The 18,172-nt window shown below is 57.9% G+C and overlaps 1 protein-coding gene across 2 annotated transcripts in view; it reads right to left on the reverse strand.

Annotated features, from left to right (window-relative positions):
* The window catches only part of LOC132386075 (protein LBH-like), a 109,075-nt gene that overhangs the window by 70,199 nt on the left and 20,704 nt on the right, over positions 1-18,172 (reverse strand). The gene's annotated exons all lie outside the window — the stretch shown is intronic.

Here is an 18,172-nt window from a genome sequence, read left to right on the forward strand (position 1 = left end):
AGTGATGGGTGAAGGGCAAGGGCAGTGATGGTTGAAGGACAAGGGCAGTGATGGGTGAAGGGCAAGGGCAGTGATGGGTGAAGGGCAAGGGCAGTGATGGGTGAAGGGCAGTGATGGGTGAAGGGCAAGGGCAGTGATGGGTGAAGGACAAGGGCAGTGATGGGTGATGGGTGAAGGACAAGGGCAGTGATGGGTGAAGGGCAAGGGCAGTGATGGGTGAAGGGCAAGGGCAGTGATGGGTGAAGGACAAGGGCAGTGATGGGTGAAGGACAAGGGCAGTGATGGGTGAAGGGCAAGGGCAGTGATGGGTGATGGGTGAAGGACAAGGGCAGTGATGGGTGAAGGGCAATGGCAGTGATGGGTGGACAAGGGCAGTGATGGGTGAAGGACAAGGGCAGTGATGGGTGAAGGACAAGGGCAGTGATGGGTGAAGGGCAAGGGCAGTGATGGGTGAAGGACAAGGGCAGTGATGGGTGGACAAGGGCAGTGATGGGTGAAGGACAAGGGCAGTGATGGGTGATGGGTGAAGGACAAGGGCAGTGATGGGTGAAGGACAAGGGCAGTGATGGGTGGACAAGGGCAGTGATGGGTGAAGGACAAGGGCAGTGATGGGTGAAGGACAAGGGCAGTGATGGGTGAAGGACAAGGGCAGTGATGGGTGAAGGACAAGGGCAGTGATGGGTGAAGGGCAAGGGCAGTGATGGGTGAAGGACAAGGGCAGTGATGGGTGAAGGACAAGGGCAGTGATGGGTGGACAAGGGCAGTGATGGGTGAAGGACAAGGGCAGTGATGGGTGAAGGGCAAGGGCAGTGATGGGTGAAGGGCAAGGGCAGTGATGGGTGATGGGTGAAGGACAAGGGCAGTGATGGGTGAAGGGCAAGGGCAGTGATGGGTGAAGGACAAGGGCAGTGATGGTTGAAGGACAAGGGCAGTGATGGGTGAAGGGCAAGGGCAGTGATGGGTGAAGGACAAGGGCAGTGATGGGTGAAGGACAAGGGCAGTGATGGGTGAAGGACAAGGGCAGTGATGGGTGAAGGGCAAGGGCAGTGATGGGTGAAGGACAAGGGCAGTGATGGGTGGACAAGGGCAGTGATGGGTGAAGGGCAAGGGCAGTGATGGGTGAAGGGCAAGGGCAGTGATGGGTGAAGGGCAAGGGCAGTGATGGGTGAAGGTCAAGGGCAGTGATGGGTGGACAAGGGCAGTGATGGGTGAAGGGCAAGGGCAGTGATGGGTGAAGGGCAAGGGCAGTGATGTGTGAAGGGCAAGGGCAGTGATGGGTGAAGGGCAAGGGTAGTGATGGGTGAAGGGTGAAGGACAAGGGCAATGATGGGTGAAGGGTGAAGGGCAAGGGCAGTGATGGGTGAAGGGTGAAGGACAAGGGCAGTGATGGGTGAAGGGCAAGGGCAGTGATGGGTGAAGGACAAGGGCAGTGATGGGTGAAGGGCAAGGGCAGTGATGGGTGAAGGGCAAGGGCAGTGATGGGTGAAGGGCAAGGGCAGTGATGGGTGAAGGGCAAGGGCAGTGATGGGTGAAGGACAAGGGCAGTGATGGGTGAAGGGCAAGGGCAGTGATGGGTGAAGGACAAGGGCAGTGATGGGTGGACAAGGGCAGTGATGGGTGAAGGACAAGGGCAGTGATGGGTGAAGGGCAAGGGCAGTGATGGGTGGACAAGGGCAGTGATGGGTGAAGGACAAGGGCAGTGATGGGTGAAGGACAAGGGCAGTGATGGGTGAAGGACAAGGGCAGTGATGGGTGAAGGACGGGCAGTGATGGGTGAAGGGCAAGGGCAGTGATGGGTGAAGGACAAGGGCAGTGATGGGTGAAGGACAAGGGCAGTGATGGGTGATGGGTGAAGGGCAAGGGCAGTGATGGGTGAAGGACAAGGGCAGTGATGGGTGAAGGACAAGGGCAGTGATGGGTGATGGGTGAAGGACAAGGGCAGTGATGGGTGAAGGGCAAGGGCAGTGATGGGTGAAGGACAAGGGCAGTGATGGGTGGACAAGGGCAGTGATGGGTGAAGGGCAAGGGCAGTGATGGGTGAAGGGCAAGGGCAGTGATGGGTGAAGGGCAAGGGCAGTGATGGGTGAAGGGCAAGGGCAGTGATGGGTGAAGGGCAAGGGCAGTGATGGGTGGACAAGGGCAGTGATGGGTGAAGGACAAGGGCAGTGATGGGTGAAGGACAAGGGCAGTGATGGGTGGACAAGGGCAGTGATGGGTGAAGGACAAGGGCAGTGATGGGTGGACAAGGGCAGTGATGGGTGGACAAGGGCAGTGATGGGTGATGGGTGAAGGACAAGGGCAGTGATGGGTGAAGGACAAGGGCAGTGATGGGTGAAGGACAAGGGCAGTGATGGGTGAAGGACAAGGGCAGTGATGGGTGAAGGACAAGGGCAGTGATGGGTGAAGGACAAGGGCAGTGATGGGTGAAGGGCAAGGGCAGTGATGGGTGAAGGGCAAGGGCAGTGATGGGTGAAGGACAAGGGCAGTGATGGGTGAAGGGCAAGGGCAGTGATGGGTGAAGGGCAAGGGCAGTGATGGGTGAAGGGCAAGGGCAGTGATGGGTGAAGGACAAGGGCAGTGATGGGTGAAGGGCAAGGGCAGTGATGGGTGAAGGACAAGGGCAGTGATGGGTGGACAAGGGCAGTGATGGGTGAAGGACAAGGGCAGTGATGGGTGAAGGGCAAGGGCAGTGATGGGTGGACAAGGGCAGTGATGGGTGAAGGACAAGGGCAGTGATGGGTGAAGGACAAGGGCAGTGATGGGTGAAGGACAAGGGCAGTGATGGGTGAAGGACGGGCAGTGATGGGTGAAGGGCAAGGGCAGTGATGGGTGAAGGACAAGGGCAGTGATGGGTGAAGGACAAGGGCAGTGATGGGTGAAGGGCAAGGGCAGTGATGGGTGAAGGACAAGGGCAGTGATGGGTGAAGGACAAGGGCAGTGATGGGTGAAGGACGGGCAGTGATGGGTGAAGGGCAAGGGCAGTGATGGGTGAAGGACAAGGGCAGTGATGGGTGAAGGACAAGGGCAGTGATGGGTGAAGGGCAAGGGCAGTGATGGGTGAAGGACAAGGGCAGTGATGGGTGGACAAGGGCAGTGATGGGTGAAGGGCAAGGGCAGTGATGGGTGAAGGGCAAGGGCAGTGATGGGTGGACAAGGGCAGTGATGGGTGAAGGACAAGGGCAGTGATGGGTGGACAAGGGCAGTGATGGGTGGACAAGGGCAGTGATGGGTGAAGGACAAGGGCAGTGATGGGTGAAGGACAAGGGCAGTGATGGGTGAAGGACAAGGGCAGTGATGGGTGAAGGACAAGGGCAGTGATGGGTGAAGGGCAAGGGCAGTGATGGGTGAAGGGCAAGGGCAGTGATGGGTGAAGGACAAGGGCAGTGATGGGTGAAGGGCAAGGGCAGTGATGGGTGAAGGGCAAGGGCAGTGATGGGTGAAGGGCAAGGGCAGTGATGGGTGAAGGACAAGGGCAGTGATGGGTGAAGGGCAAGGGCAGTGATGGGTGAAGGACAAGGGCAGTGATGGGTGGACAAGGGCAGTGATGGGTGAAGGACAAGGGCAGTGATGGGTGGACAAGGGCAGTGATGGGTGGACAAGGGCAGTGATGGGTGAAGGACAAGGGCAGTGATGGGTGAAGGACAAGGGCAGTGATGGGTGAAGGACAAGGGCAGTGATGGGTGAAGGACAAGGGCAGTGATGGGTGAAGGGCAAGGGCAGTGATGGGTGAAGGGCAAGGGCAGTGATGGGTGAAGGACAAGGGCAGTGATGGGTGAAGGGCAAGGGCAGTGATGGGTGAAGGGCAAGGGCAGTGATGGGTGAAGGGCAAGGGCAGTGATGGGTGAAGGACAAGGGCAGTGATGGGTGAAGGGCAAGGGCAGTGATGGGTGAAGGACAAGGGCAGTGATGGGTGGACAAGGGCAGTGATGAGTGAAGGACAAGGGCAGTGATGGGTGAAGGGCAAGGGCAGTGATGGGTGGACAAGGGCAGTGATGGGTGAAGGACAAGGGCAGTGATGGGTGAAGGACAAGGGCAGTGATGGGTGAAGGACAAGGGCAGTGATGGGTGAAGGACGGGCAGTGATGGGTGAAGGGCAAGGGCAGTGATGGGTGAAGGACAAGGGCAGTGATGGGTGAAGGACAAGGGCAGTGATGGGTGAAGGGCAAGGGCAGTGATGGGTGAAGGACAAGGGCAGTGATGGGTGAAGGACAAGGGCAGTGATGGGTGAAGGACGGGCAGTGATGGGTGAAGGGCAAGGGCAGTGATGGGTGAAGGACAAGGGCAGTGATGGGTGAAGGACAAGGGCAGTGATGGGTGAAGGGCAAGGGCAGTGATGGGTGGACAAGGGCAGTGATGGGTGAAGGGCAAGGGCAGTGATGGGTGAAGGGCAAGGGCAGTGATGGGTGAAGGGCAAGGGCAGTGATGGGTGAAGGTCAAGGGCAGTGATGGGTGGACAAGGGCAGTGATGGGTGAAGGGCAAGGGCAGTGATGGGTGAAGGGCAAGGGCAGTGATGTGTGAAGGGCAAGGGTAGTGATGGGTGAAGGGTGAAGGACAAGGGCAATGATGGGTGAAGGGTGAAGGGCAAGGGCAGTGATGGGTGAAGGGTGAAGGACAAGGGCAATGATGGGTGAAGGGTGAAGGGCAAGGGTAGTGATGGGTGAAGGGTGAAGGACAAGGGCAATGATGGGTGATGGGTGAAGGGCAAGGGCAGTGATGGGTGAAGGGCAAGGGCAGTGATGTGTGAAGGGCAAGGGTAGTGATGGGTGAAGGGTGAAGGACAAGGGCAGTGATGGGTGAAGGGCAAGGGCAGTGATGGGTGAAGGGCAAGGGTAGTGATGGGTGAAGGGTGAAGGACAAGGGCAGTGATGGGTGAAGGGTGAAGGACAAGGGCAATGATGGGTGAAGGGTGAAGGGCAAGGGCAGTGATGGGTGAAGGACAAGGGCAGTGATGGGTGAAGGGCAAGGGCAGTGATGGGTGAAGGGCAAGGGCAGTGATGGGTGAAGGACAAGGGCAGTGATGGGTGAAGGGCAAGGGCAGTGATGGGTGAAGGGCAAGGGCAGTGATGGGTGAAGGGCAAGGGCAGTGATGGGTGAAGGGCAAGGGCAGTGATGGGTGAAGGACAAGGGCAGTGATGGGTGAAGGGCAAGGGCAGTGATGGGTGAAGGACAAGGGCAGTGATGGGTGAAGGACAAGGGCAGTGATGGGTGAAGGGCAAGGGCAGTGATGGGTGGACAAGGGCAGTGATGGGTGAAGGACAAGGGCAGTGATGGGTGAAGGACAAGGGCAGTGATGGGTGAAGGACAAGGGCAGTGATGGGTGAAGGACGGGCAGTGATGGGTGAAGGGCAAGGGCAGTGATGGGTGAAGGACAAGGGCAGTGATGGGTGAAGGACAAGGGCAGTGATGGGTGAAGGGCAAGGGCAGTGATGGGTGAAGGACAAGGGCAGTGATGGGTGGACAAGGGCAGTGATGGGTGAAGGGCAAGGGCAGTGATGGGTGAAGGGCAAGGGCAGTGATGGGTGGACAAGGGCAGTGATGGGTGAAGGACAAGGGCAGTGATGGGTGGACAAGGGCAGTGATGGGTGGACAAGGGCAGTGATGGGTGAAGGACAAGGGCAGTGATGGGTGAAGGACAAGGGCAGTGATGGGTGAAGGACAAGGGCAGTGATGGGTGAAGGAAAAGGGCAGTGATGGGTGAAGGGCAAGGGCAGTGATGGGTGAAGGGCAAGGGCAGTGATGGGTGAAGGACAAGGGCAGTGATGGGTGAAGGGCAAGGGCAGTGATGGGTGAAGGGCAAGGGCAGTGATGGGTGGACAAGGGCAGTGATGGGTGAAGGGCAAGGGCAGTGATGGGTGGACAAGGGCAGTGATGGGTGGACAAGGGCAGTGATGGGTGGACAAGGGCAGTGATGGGTGGACAAGGGCAGTGATGAGTGAAGGGCAAGGGCAGTGATGGGTGAAGGACAAGGGCAGTGATGGGTGAAGGACAAGGGCAGTGATGGGTGGACAAGGGCAGTGATGGGTGGACAAGGGCAGTGATGGGTGGACAAGGGCAGTGATGGGTGGACAAGGGCAGTGATGGGTGAAGGGCAAGGGCAGTGATGGGTGAAGGACAAGGGCAGTGATGGGTGGACAAGGGCAGTGATGGGTGAAGGGCAAGGGCAGTGATGGGTGAAGGACAAGGGCAGTGATGGGTGGACAAGGGCAGTGATGGGTGGACAAGGGCAGTGATGGGTGAAGGACAAGGGCAGTGATGGGTGAAGGACAAGGGCAGTGATGGGTGATGGGTGAAGGGCAAGGGCAGTGATGGGTGAAGGACAAGGGCAGTGATGGGTGAAGGACAAGGGCAGTGATGGGTGAAGGACAAGGGCAGTGATGGGTGCAGGGCAAGGGCAGTGATGGGTGAAGGGCAAGGGCAGTGATGGGTGAAGGACAAGGGCAGTGATGGGTGGACAAGGGCAGTGATGGGTGAAGGACAAGGGCAGTGATGGGTGAAGGACAAGGGCAGTGATGGGTGAAGGACAAGGGCAGTGATGGGTGAAGGACAAGGGCAGTGATGGGTGCAGGGCAAGGGCAGTGATGGGTGAAGGGCAAGGGCAGTGATGGGTGAAGGACAAGGGCAGTGATGGGTGGACAAGGGCAGTGATGGGTGAAGGACAAGGGCAGTGATGGGTGAAGGACAAGGGCAGTGATGGGTGAAGGACAAGGGCAGTGATGGGTGAAGGACAAGGGCAGTGATGGGTGAAGGACAAGGGCAGTGATGGGTGATGGGTGAAGGACAAGGGCAGTGATGGGTGAAGGACAAGGGCAGTGATGGGTGTAGGACAAGGGCAGTGATGGGTGAAGGACAAGGGCAGTGATGGGTGAAGGACAAGGGCAGTGATGGGTGAAGGGCAAGGGCAGTGATGGGTGAAGGACAAGGGCAGTGATGGGTGAAGGACAAGGGCAGTGATGGGTGATGGGTGAAGGGCAAGGGCAGTGATGGGTGAAGGACAAGGGCAGTGATGGGTGAAGGACAAGGGCAGTGATGGGTGAAGGACAAGAGCAGTGATGGGTGAAGGGCAAGGGCAGTGATGGGTGAAGGGCAAGGGCAGTGATGGGTGAAGGGCAAGGGCAGTGATGGGTGAAGGACAAGGGCAGTGATGGGTGGACAAGGGCAGTGATGGGTGAAGGACAAGGGCAGTGATGGGTGAAGGACAAGGGCAGTGATGGGTGAAGGGCAAGGGCAGTGATGGGTGAAGGGCAAGGGCAGTGATGGGTGAAGGGCAAGGGCAGTGATGGGTGATGGGTGAAGGACAAGGGCAGTGATGGGTGGACAAGGGCAGTGATGGGTGGACAAGGGCAGTGATGGGTGAAGGACAAGGGCAGTGATGGGTGAAGGACAAGGGCAGTGATGGGTGAAGGACAAGGGCAGTGATGGGTGAAGGACAAGGGCAGTGATGGGTGAAGGGCAAGGGCAGTGATGGGTGAAGGGCAAGGGCAGTGATGGGTGAAGGACAAGGGCAGTGATGGGTGAAGGGCAAGGGCAGTGATGGGTGAAGGGCAAGGGCAGTGATGGGTGGACAAGGGCAGTGATGGGTGAAGGACAAGGGCAGTGATGGGTGAAGGACAAGGGCAGTGATGGGTGGACAAGGGCAGTGATGGGTGAAGGGCAAGGGCAGTGATGGGTGAAGGGCAAGGGCAGTGATGGGTGAAGGACAAGGGCAGTGATGGGTGGACAAGGGCAGTGATGGGTGAAGGGCAAGGGCAGTGATGGGTGAAGGGCAAGGGCAGTGATGGGTGAAGGGCAGTGATGGGTGAAGGGCAAGGGCAGTGATGGGTGAAGGACAAGGGCAGTGATGGGTGATGGGTGAAGGACAAGGGCAGTGATGGGTGAAGGGCAAGGGCAGTGATGGGTGAAGGGCAAGGGCAGTGATGGGTGAAGGACAAGGGCAGTGATTGGTGAAGGACAAGGGCAGTGATGGGTGAAGGGCAAGGGCAGTGATGGGTGATGGGTGAAGGACAAGGGCAGTGATGGGTGAAGGGCAATGGCAGTGATGGGTGGACAAGGGCAGTGATGGGTGAAGGACAAGGGCAGTGATGGGTGAAGGACAAGGGCAGTGATGGGTGGACAAGGGCAGTGATGGGTGAAGGACAAGGGCAGTGATGGGTGAAGGGCAAGGGCAGTGATGGGTGAAGGGCAAGGGCAGTGATGGGTGATGGGTGAAGGACAAGGGCAGTGATGGGTGAAGGGCAAGGGCAGTGATGGGTGAAGGACAAGGGCAGTGATGGGTGAAGGACAAGGGCAGTGATGGGTGAAGGGCAAGGGCAGTGATGGGTGAAGGGCAGTGATGGGTGAAGGACAAGGGCAGTGATGGGTGAAGGGCTAGGGCAGTGATGGGTGAAGGGCTAGGGCAGTGATGGGTGAAGGACAAGGGCAGTGATGGGTGAAGGGCAAGGGCAGTGATGGGTGAAGGGCAAGGGCAGTGATGGGTGAAGGACAAGGGCAGTGATGGGTGAAGGACAAGGGCAGTGATGGGTGAAGGGCAGTGATGGGTGAAGGACAAGGGCAGTGATGGGTGATGGGTGAAGGGCAAGGGCAGTGATGGGTGAAGGACAAGGGCAGTGATGGGTGAAGGACAAGGGCAGTGATGGGTGAAGGACAAGGGCAGTGATGGGTGAAGGACAAGGGCAGTGATGGGTGAAGGACAAGGGCAGTGATGGGTGAAGGGCAAGGGCAGTGATGGGTGAAGGGCAAGGGCAGTGATGGGTGAAGGGCAAGGGCAGTGATGGGTGAAGGACAAGGGCAGTGATGGGTGGACAAGGGCAGTGATGGGTGAAGGAGAAGGGCAGTGATGGGTGAAGGACAAGGGCAGTGATGGGTGGACAAGGGCAGTGATGGTTGAAGGACAAGGGCAGTGATGGGTGAAGGGCAAGGGCAGTGATGGGTGGACAAGGGCAGTGATGGTTGAAGGACAAGGGCAGTGATGGGTGAAGGGCAAGGGCAGTGATGGGTGAAGGGCAGTGATGGGTGAAGGGCAAGGGCAGTGATGGGTGGACAAGGGCAGTGATGGTTGAAGGACAAGGGCAGTGATGGGTGAAGGGCAAGGGCAGTGATGGGTGAAGGGCAGTGATGGGTGAAGGGCAAGGGCAGTGATGGGTGAAGGACAAGGGCAGTGATGGGTGAAGGACAAGGGCAGTGATGGGTGATGGGTGAAGGACAAGGGCAGTGATGGGTGGACAAGGGCAGTGATGGGTGAAGGGCAAGGGCAGTGATGGGTGAAGGGCAAGGGCAGTGATGGGTGAAGGGCAAGGGCAGTGATGGGTGAAGGTCAAGGGCAGTGATGGGTGGACAAGGGCAGTGATGGGTGAAGGGCAAGGGCAGTGATGGGTGAAGGGCAAGGGCAGTGATGTGTGAAGGGCAAGGGCAGTGATGGATGAAGGGCAAGGGTAGTGATGGGTGAAGGGTGAAGGACAAGGGCAATGATGGGTGAAGGGTGAAGGGCAAGGGCAGTGATGGGTGAAGGGTGAAGGACAAGGGCAGTGATGGGTGAAGGGCAAGGGCAGTGATGGGTGAAGGACAAGGGCAGTGATGGGTGAAGGGCAAGGGCAGTGATGGGTGAAGGGCAAGGGCAGTGATGGGTGAAGGGCAAGGGCAGTGATGGGTGAAGGGCAAGGGCAGTGATGGGTGAAGGACAAGGGCAGTGATGGGTGAAGGGCAAGGGCAGTGATGGGTGAAGGACAAGGGCAGTGATGGGTGGACAAGGGCAGTGATGGGTGAAGGACAAGGGCAGTGATGGGTGAAGGGCAAGGGTAGTGATGGGTGAAGGGTGAAGGACAAGGGCAATGATGGGTGAAGGGTGAAGGGCAAGGGCAGTGATGGGTGAAGGGTGAAGGACAAGGGCAGTGATGGGTGAAGGGCAAGGGCAGTGATGGGTGAAGGACAAGGGCAGTGATGAGTGAAGGGCAAGGGCAGTGATGGGTGAAGGGCAAGGGCAGTGATGGGTGAAGGACAAGGGCAGTGATGGGTGAAGGGCAAGGGCAGTGATGGGTGAAGGACAAGGGCAGTGATGGGTGGACAAGGGCAGTGATGGGTGAAGGACAAGGGCAGTGATGGGTGAAGGGCAAGGGCAGTGATGGGTGGACAAGGGCAGTGATGGGTGAAGGACAAGGGCAGTGATGGGTGAAGGACAAGGGCAGTGATGGGTGAAGGACAAGGGCAGTGATGGGTGAAGGGCAAGGGCAGTGATGGGTGAAGGACAAGGGCAGTGATGGGTGAAGGACAGGGGCAGTGATGGGTGAAGGACGGGCAGTGATGGGTGAAGGACAAGGGCAGTGATGGGTGAAGGACAAGGGCAGTGATGGGTGAAGGACAAGGGCAGTGATGGGTGAAGGGCAAGGGCAGTGATGGGTGAAGGTCAAGGGCAGTGATGGGTGAAGGACAAGGGCAGTGATGGGTGAAGGGCAAGGGCAGTGATGGGTGAAGGACAAGGGCAGTGATGGGTGGACAAGGGCAGTGATGGGTGAAGGGCAAGGGCAGTGATGGGTGAAGGGCAAGGGCAGTGATGGGTGGACAAGGGCAGTGATGGGTGAAGGACAAGGGCAGTGATGGGTGGACAAGGGCAGTGATGGGTGGACAAGGGCAGTGATGGGTGAAGGACAAGGGCAGTGATGGGTGAAGGACAAGGGCAGTGATGGGTGAAGGACAAGGGCAGTGATGGGTGAAGGACAAGGGCAGTGATGGGTGAAGGGCAAGGGCAGTGATGGGTGAAGGGCAAGGGCAGTGATGGGTGAAGGACAAGGGCAGTGATGGGTGAAGGGCAAGGGCAGTGATGGGTGAAGGGCAAGGGCAGTGATGGGTGGACAAGGGCAGTGATGGGTGAAGGACAAGGGCAGTGATGGGTGAAGGACAAGGGCAGTGATGGGTGGACAAGGGCAGTGATGGGTGAAGGGCAAGGGCAGTGATGGGTGAAGGGCAAGGGCAGTGATGGGTGAAGGACAAGGGCAGTGATGGGTGGACAAGGGCAGTGATGGGTGAAGGGCAAGGGCAGTGATGGGTGAAGGACAAGGGCAGTGATGGGTGGACAAGGGCAGTGATGGGTGGACAAGGGCAGTGATGGGTGAAGGGCAAGGGCAGTGATGGGTGGACAAGGGCAGTGATGGGTGGACAAGGGCAGTTATGGGTGAAGGACAAGGGCAGTGATGGGTGAAGGACAAGGGCAGTGATGGGTGATGGGTGAAGGGCAAGGGCAGTGATGGGTGAAGGACAAGGGCAGTGATGGGTGAAGGACAAGGGCAGTGATGGGTGAAGGACAAGGGCAGTGATGGGTGAAGGGCAAGGGCAGTGATGGGTGAAGGGCAAGGGCAGTGATGGGTGAAGGGCAAGGGCAGTGATGGGTGAAGGACATGGGCAGTGATGGGTGGACAAGGGCAGTGATGGGTGAAGGACAAGGGCAGTGATGGGTGAAGGACAAGGGCAGTGATGGGTGAAGGACAAGGGCAGTGATGGGTGAAGGACAAGGGCAGTGATGGGTGAAGGACAAGGGCAGTGATGGGTGAAGGACAAGGGCAGTGATGGGTGAAGGGCAAGGGCAGTGATGGGTGAAGGACAAGGGCAGTGATGGGTGAAGGACAAGGGCAGTGATGGGTGATGGGTGAAGGGCAAGGGCAGTGATGGTTGAAGGACAAGGGCAGTGATGGGTGAAGGACAAGGGCAGTGATGGGTGAAGGACAAGAGCAGTGATGGGTGAAGGACAAGGGCAGTGATGGGTGAAGGGCAAGGGCAGTGATGGGTGAAGGGCAAGGGCAGTGATGGGTGAAGGGCAAGGGCAGTGATGGGTGAAGGACAAGGGCAGTGATGGGTGGACAAGGGCAGTGATGGGTGAAGGACAAGGGCAGTGATGGGTGAAGGGCAAGGGCAGTGATGGGTGAAGGGCAAGGGCAGTGATGGGTGATGGGTGAAGGACAAGGGCAGTGATGGGTGAAGGGCAAGGGCAGTGATGGTTGAAGGACAAGGGCAGTGATGGGTGAAGGGCAAGGGCAGTGATGGGTGAAGGGCAAGGGCAGTGATGGGTGAAGGGCAGTGATGGGTGAAGGGCAAGGGCAGTGATGGGTGAAGGACAAGGGCAGTGATGGGTGATGGGTGAAGGACAAGGGCAGTGATGGGTGAAGGGCAAGGGCAGTGATGGGTGAAGGACAAGGGCAGTGATGGGTGAAGGACAAGGGCAGTGATGGGTGAAGGGCAAGGGCAGTGATGGGTGATGGGTGAAGGACAAGGGCAGTGATGGGTGAAGGGCAATGGCAGTGATGGGTGGACAAGGGCAGTGATGGGTGAAGGGCAAGGGCAGTGATGGGTGAAGGGCAAGGGCAGTGATGGGTGAAGGACAAGGGCAGTGATGGGTGGACAAGGGCAGTGATGGGTGAAGGGCAAGGGCAGTGATGGGTGAAGGACAAGGGCAGTGATGGGTGGACAAGGGCAGTGATGGGTGGACAAGGGCAGTGATGGGTGAAGGGCAAGGGCAGTGATAGGTGAAGGACAAGGGCAGTGATGGGTGGACAAGGGCAGTGATGGGTGGACAAGGGCAGTTATGGGTGAAGGACAAGGGCAGTGATGGGTGAAGGACAAGGGCAGTGCTGGGTGATGGGTGAAGGGCAAGGGCAGTGATGGGTGAAGGACAAGGGCAGTGATGGGTGAAGGACAAGGGCAGTGATGGGTGAAGGACAAGGGCAGTGATGGGTGAAGGGCAAGGGCAGTGATGGGTGAAGGGCAAGGGCAGTGATGGGTGAAGGACAAGGGCAGTGATGGGTGGACAAGGGCAGTGATGGGTGAAGGACAAGGGCAGTGATGGGTGAAGGACAAGGGCAGTGATGGGTGAAGGACAAGGGCAGTGATGGGTGAAGGACAAGGGCAGTGATGGGTGAAGGACAAGGTCAGTGATGGGTGAAGGACAAGGGCAGTGATGGGTGAAGGGCAAGGGCAGTGATGGGTGATGGGTGAAGGACAAGGGCAGTGATGGGTGAAGGACAAGGGCAGTGATGGGTGAAGGACAAGGGCAGTGATGGGTGATGGGTGAAGGACAAGGGCAGTGATGGTTGAAGGACAAGGGCAGTGATGGGTGAAGGACAAGGGCAGTGATGGGTGAAGGACAAGAGCAGTGATGGGTGAAGGACAAGGGCAGTGATGGGTGAAGGGCAAGGGCAGTGATGGGTGAAGGAAAAGGGCAGTGATGGGTGAAGGGCAAGGGCAGTGATGGGTGGACAAGGGCAGTGACGGGTGAAGGGCAAGGGCAGTGATGGGTGAAGGACAAGAGCAGTGATGGGTGAAGGACAAGGGCAGTGATGGGTGAAGGACAAGGGCAGTGATGGGTGAAGGGCAAGGGCAGTGATGGGTGAAGGGCAAGGGCAGTGATGGGTGAAGGGCAAGGGCAGTGATGGGTGAAGGACAAGGGCAGTGATGGGTGGACAAGGGCAGTGATGGGTGAAGGACAAGGGCAGTGATGGGTGAAGGACAAGGGCAGTGATGGGTGAAGGGCAAGGGCAGTGATGGGTGAAGGGCAAGGGCAGTGATGGGTGATGGGTGAAGGACAAGGGCAGTGATGGGTGAAGGGCAAGGGCAGTGATGGTTGAAGGACAAGGGCAGTGATGGGTGAAGGGCAAGGGCAGTGATGGTTGAAGGACAAGGGCAGTGATGGGTGAAGGACAAGGGCAGTGATGGGTGAAGGGCAAGGGCAGTGATGGGTGAAGGGCAAGGGCAGTGATGGGTGATGGGTGAAGGACAAGGGCAGTGATGGGTGAAGGGCAAGGGCAGTGATGGTTGAAGGACAAGGGCAGTGATGGGTGAAGGACAAGGGCAGTGATGGGTGAAGGACAAGGGCAGTGATGGGTGAAGGGCAAGGGCAGTGATGGGTGAAGGGCAAGGGCAGTGATGGGTGAAGGACAAGGGCAGTGATGGGTGGACAAGGGCAGTGATGGGTGAAGGGCAAGGGCAGTGATGGGTGAAGGGCAGTGATGGGTGAAGGGCAAGGGCAGTGATGGGTGAAGGACAAGGGCAGTGATGGGTGAAGGACAAGGGCAGTGATGGGTGAAGGGCAAGGGCAGTGATGGGTGAAGGGCAAGGGCAGTGATGGGTGAAGGACAAGGGCAGTGATGGGTGAAGGGCAAGGGCAGTGATGGGTGAAGGGCAAGGGCAGTGATGGGTGAAGGACAAGGGCAGTGATGGGTGAAGGACAAGGGCAGTGATGGGTGAAGGGCAAGGGCAGTGATGGGTGATGGGTGAAGGACAAGGGCAGTGATGGGTGAAGGGCAATGGCAGTGATGGGTGGACAAGGGCAGTGATGGGTGAAGGACAAGGGCAGTGATGGGTGAAGGACAAGGGCAGTGATGGGTGGACAAGGGCAGTGATGGGTGAAGGACAAGGGCAGTGATGGGTGAAGGGCAAGGGCAGTGATGGGTGAAGGACAAGGGCAGTGATGGGTGAAGGACAAGGGCAGTGATGGGTGAAGGGCAAGGGCAGTGATGGGTGAAGGGCAAGGGCAGTGATGGGTGAAGGACAAGGGCAGTGATGGGTGAAGGACAAGGGCAGTGATGGGTGAAGGGCAGTGATGGGTGAAGGACAAGGGCAGTGATGGGTGATGGGTGAAGGGCAGTGATGGGTGAAGGACAAGGGCAGTGATGGGTGATGGGTGAAGGACAAGGGCAGTGATGGGTGAAGGGCAAGGGCAGTGATGGGTGAAGGACAAGGGCAGTGATGGGTGAAGGGCAAGGGCAGTGATGGGTGAAGGGCAAGGGCAGTGATGGGTGAAGGACAAGGGCAGTGATGGGTGAAGGACAAGGGCAGTGATGGGTGAAGGGCAGTGATGGGTGAAGGACAAGGGCAGTGATGGGTGATGGGTGAAGGGCAAGGTCAGTGATGGGTGAAGGACAAGGGCAGTGATGGGTGAAGGACAAGGGCAGTGATGGGTGAAGGACAAGGGCAGTGATGGGTGAAGGGCAAGGGCAGTGATGGGTGAAGGGCAAGGGCAGTGATGGGTGAAGGGCAAGGGCAGTGATGGGTGAAGGACAAGGGCAGTGATGGGTGGACAAGGGCAGTGATGGGTGAAGGGCAAGGGCAGTGATGGGTGAAGGACAAGGGCAGTGATGGGTGAAGGGCAAGGGCAGTGATGGGTGAAGGGCAAGGGCAGTGATGGGTGAAGGGCAAGGGCAGTGATGGGTGAAGGACAAGGGCAGTGATGGGTGGACAAGGGCAGTGATGGGTGAAGGACAAGGGCAGTGATGGGTGGACAAGGGCAGTGATGGGTGAAGGACAAGGGCAGTGATGGGTGGACAAGGGCAGTGATGGGTGAAGGAGAAGGGCAGTGATGGGTGACGGACAAGGGCAGTGATGGGTGAAGGGCAAGGGCAGTGATGGGTGAAGGGCAAGGGCAGTGATGGGTGAAGGGCAAGGGCAGTGATGGGTGAAGGACAAGGGCAGTGATGGGTGAAGGACAAGGGCAGTGATGGGTGAAGGACAAGGGCAGTGATGGGTGAAGGACAAGGGCAGTGATGGGTGAAGGACAAGGGCAGTGATGGGTGAAGGGCAAGGGCAGTGATGGGTGAAGGGCAAGGGCAGTGATGGGTGAAGGGCAAGGGCAGTGATGGGTGAAGGGCAGTTATGGGTGAAGGGCAAGGGCAGTGATGGGTGAAGGACAAGGGCAGTGATGGGTGAAGGACAAGGGCAGTGATGGGTGAAGGGCAAGGGCAGTGATGGGTGAAGGACAAGGGCAGTGAAGGGTGAAGGACAAGGGCAGTGATGGGTGAAGGACAAGGGCAGTTATGGGTGAAGGACAAGGGCAGTGATGGGTGAAGGACAAGGGCAGTGATGGGTGAAGGACAAGGGCAGTGATGGGTGAAGGGCAAGGGCAGTGATGGGTGAAGGACAAGGGCAGTGAAGGGTGAAGGACAAGGGCAGTGATGGGTGAAGGACAAGGGCAGTGATGGGTGAAGGGCAAGGGCAGTGATGGGTGAAGGGCAAGGGCAGTGATGGGTGAAGGACAAGGGCAGTGATGGGTGAAGGACAAGGGCAGTGATGGGTGAAGGGCAAGGGCAGTGATGGGAGATGGGTGAAGGACAAGGGCAGTGATGGGTGAAGGGCAAGGGCAGTGATGTGTGGACAAGGGCAGTGATGGGTGAAGGACAAGGGCAGTGATGGGTGAAGGACAAGGGCAGTGATGGGTGGACAAGGGCAGTGATGGGTGAAGGACAAGGGCAGTGATGGGTGAAGGGCAAGGGCAGTGATGGGTGAAGGGCAAGGGCAGTGATGGGTGATGGGTGAAGGACAAGGGCAGTGATGGGTGAAGGGCAAGGGCAGTGATGGGTGAAGGACAAGAGCAGTGATGGGTGAAGGGCAGTGATGGGTGAAGGACAAGGGCAGTGATGGGTGAAGGGCAAGGGCAGTGATGGGTGAAGGACAAGGGCAGTGATGGGTGAAGGACAAGGGCAGTGATGGGTGAAGGACAAGGGCAGTGATGGGTGAAGGACAAGGGCAGTGATGGGTGAAGGACAAGGGCAGTGATGGGTGAAGGACAAGGGCAGTGATGGGTGAAGGGCAAGGGCAGTGATGGGTGAAGGGCAGTGATGGGTGAAGGACAAGGGCAGTGATGGGTGATGGGTGAAGGACAAGGGCAGTGATGGGTGAAGGACAAGGGCAGTGATGAGTGAAGGGCAAGGGCAGTGATGGGTGGACAAGGGCAGTGATGGGTGAAGGGCAAGGGCAGTGATGGGTGATGGGTGAAGGACAAGGGCAGTGATGGGTGAAGGACAAGGGCAGTGATGGGTGAAGGGCAAGGGCAGTGATGGGTGAAGGACAAGGGCAGTGATGGGTGAAGGACAAGGGCAGTGATGGGTGAAGGGCAGTGATGGGTGAAGGACAAGGGCAGTGATGGGTGAAGGGCAAGAGCAGTGATGGGTGAAGGGCAAGGGCAGTGATGGGTGAAGGGCAAGGGCAGTGATGGGTGGACAAGGGCAGTGATGGGTGAAGGACAAGGGCAGTGATGGGTGGACAAGGGCAGTGATGGGTGAAGGACAAGGGCAGTGATGGGTGATGGGTGAAGGGCAAGGGCAGTGATGGGTGATGGGTGAAGGGCAAGGGCAGTGATGGGTGATGGGTGAAGGGCAAGGGCAGTGATGGGTGATGGGTGAAGGGCAAGGGCAGTGATGGGTGAAGGGCAAGGGCAGTGATGGGTGATGGGTGAAGGACAAGGGCAGTGATGGGTGATGGGTGAAGGGCAAGGGCACTGATGGGTGAAGGACAAGGGCAGTGATGGGTGATGGGTGAAGGGCAAGGGCAGTGATGGGTGAAGGACAAGGGCAGTGATGGGTGGACAAGGGCAGTGATGGGTGAAGGACAAGGGCAGTGATGGGTGATGGGTGAAGGACAAGGGCAGTGATGGGTGATGGGTGAAGGGCAAGGGCAGTGATGGGTGAAGGGCAAGGGCAGTGATGGGTGACAGACAAAAGCAGTGGAACCAGCTTCAGGGGGCGAGAAACTTTCCTGAGCGAACCCTTTAACGTGGCACAGCACAGCATAAGAATGCCATCAAGCAAACTCTGGCCTGATTCTCTGCAGGAGATGTTAGAAGAGAAGTGTGCTTTTGTAATGGGCCAGTTGGGAAGTGGTGTGTGTGTGAGGGCGAGAGGGAGGGGGCAAAAGAGAGAGGGAGAGGGACAGACAGACTGACAGAGAGAGAGAAAGATGTGCAATCTCACACACACACACACACACACATACAGTCTGAAAATAGATTGGGGAACAAACAGGAGGATCAAACATTTTAGTGCCATACCGAGGGAGAGCTGCACCACCAGAGGTGAAGTCTTTTCTCTGAGATTTGCCCGGTCACTTCCATGAACCAGTGTGTGAAAACAAAGTATTTATCTCTGCACTGAGCGAGCCAGAAGTATAATTCGAAATCTGCATTCTGTGGGATCAAGCTGTACACATATTGTTCGTCATATTTTCATTGACATCTGCCCATTAAATGCTGCAGCATATCTGGGGGGGGGGGGGTTATTCAAAAATCATGAGGCCTTAAGACATAGGGGCAGAATTAGGCCATTCTGCCCATTGTCTGCTCTGTCATTCCATAACGGCTGGCTGATTTTCTCTCACAACTCCGTTCTCCTGCCATCTCCCCACGACCTTTGAAGCCCTTACTAA

The sequence above is a fragment of the Hypanus sabinus genome, unplaced genomic scaffold (assembly GCF_030144855.1).
Source record: "Hypanus sabinus isolate sHypSab1 unplaced genomic scaffold, sHypSab1.hap1 H_6, whole genome shotgun sequence".
NCBI classification, from domain to species: domain Eukaryota; kingdom Metazoa; phylum Chordata; class Chondrichthyes; order Myliobatiformes; family Dasyatidae; genus Hypanus; species Hypanus sabinus.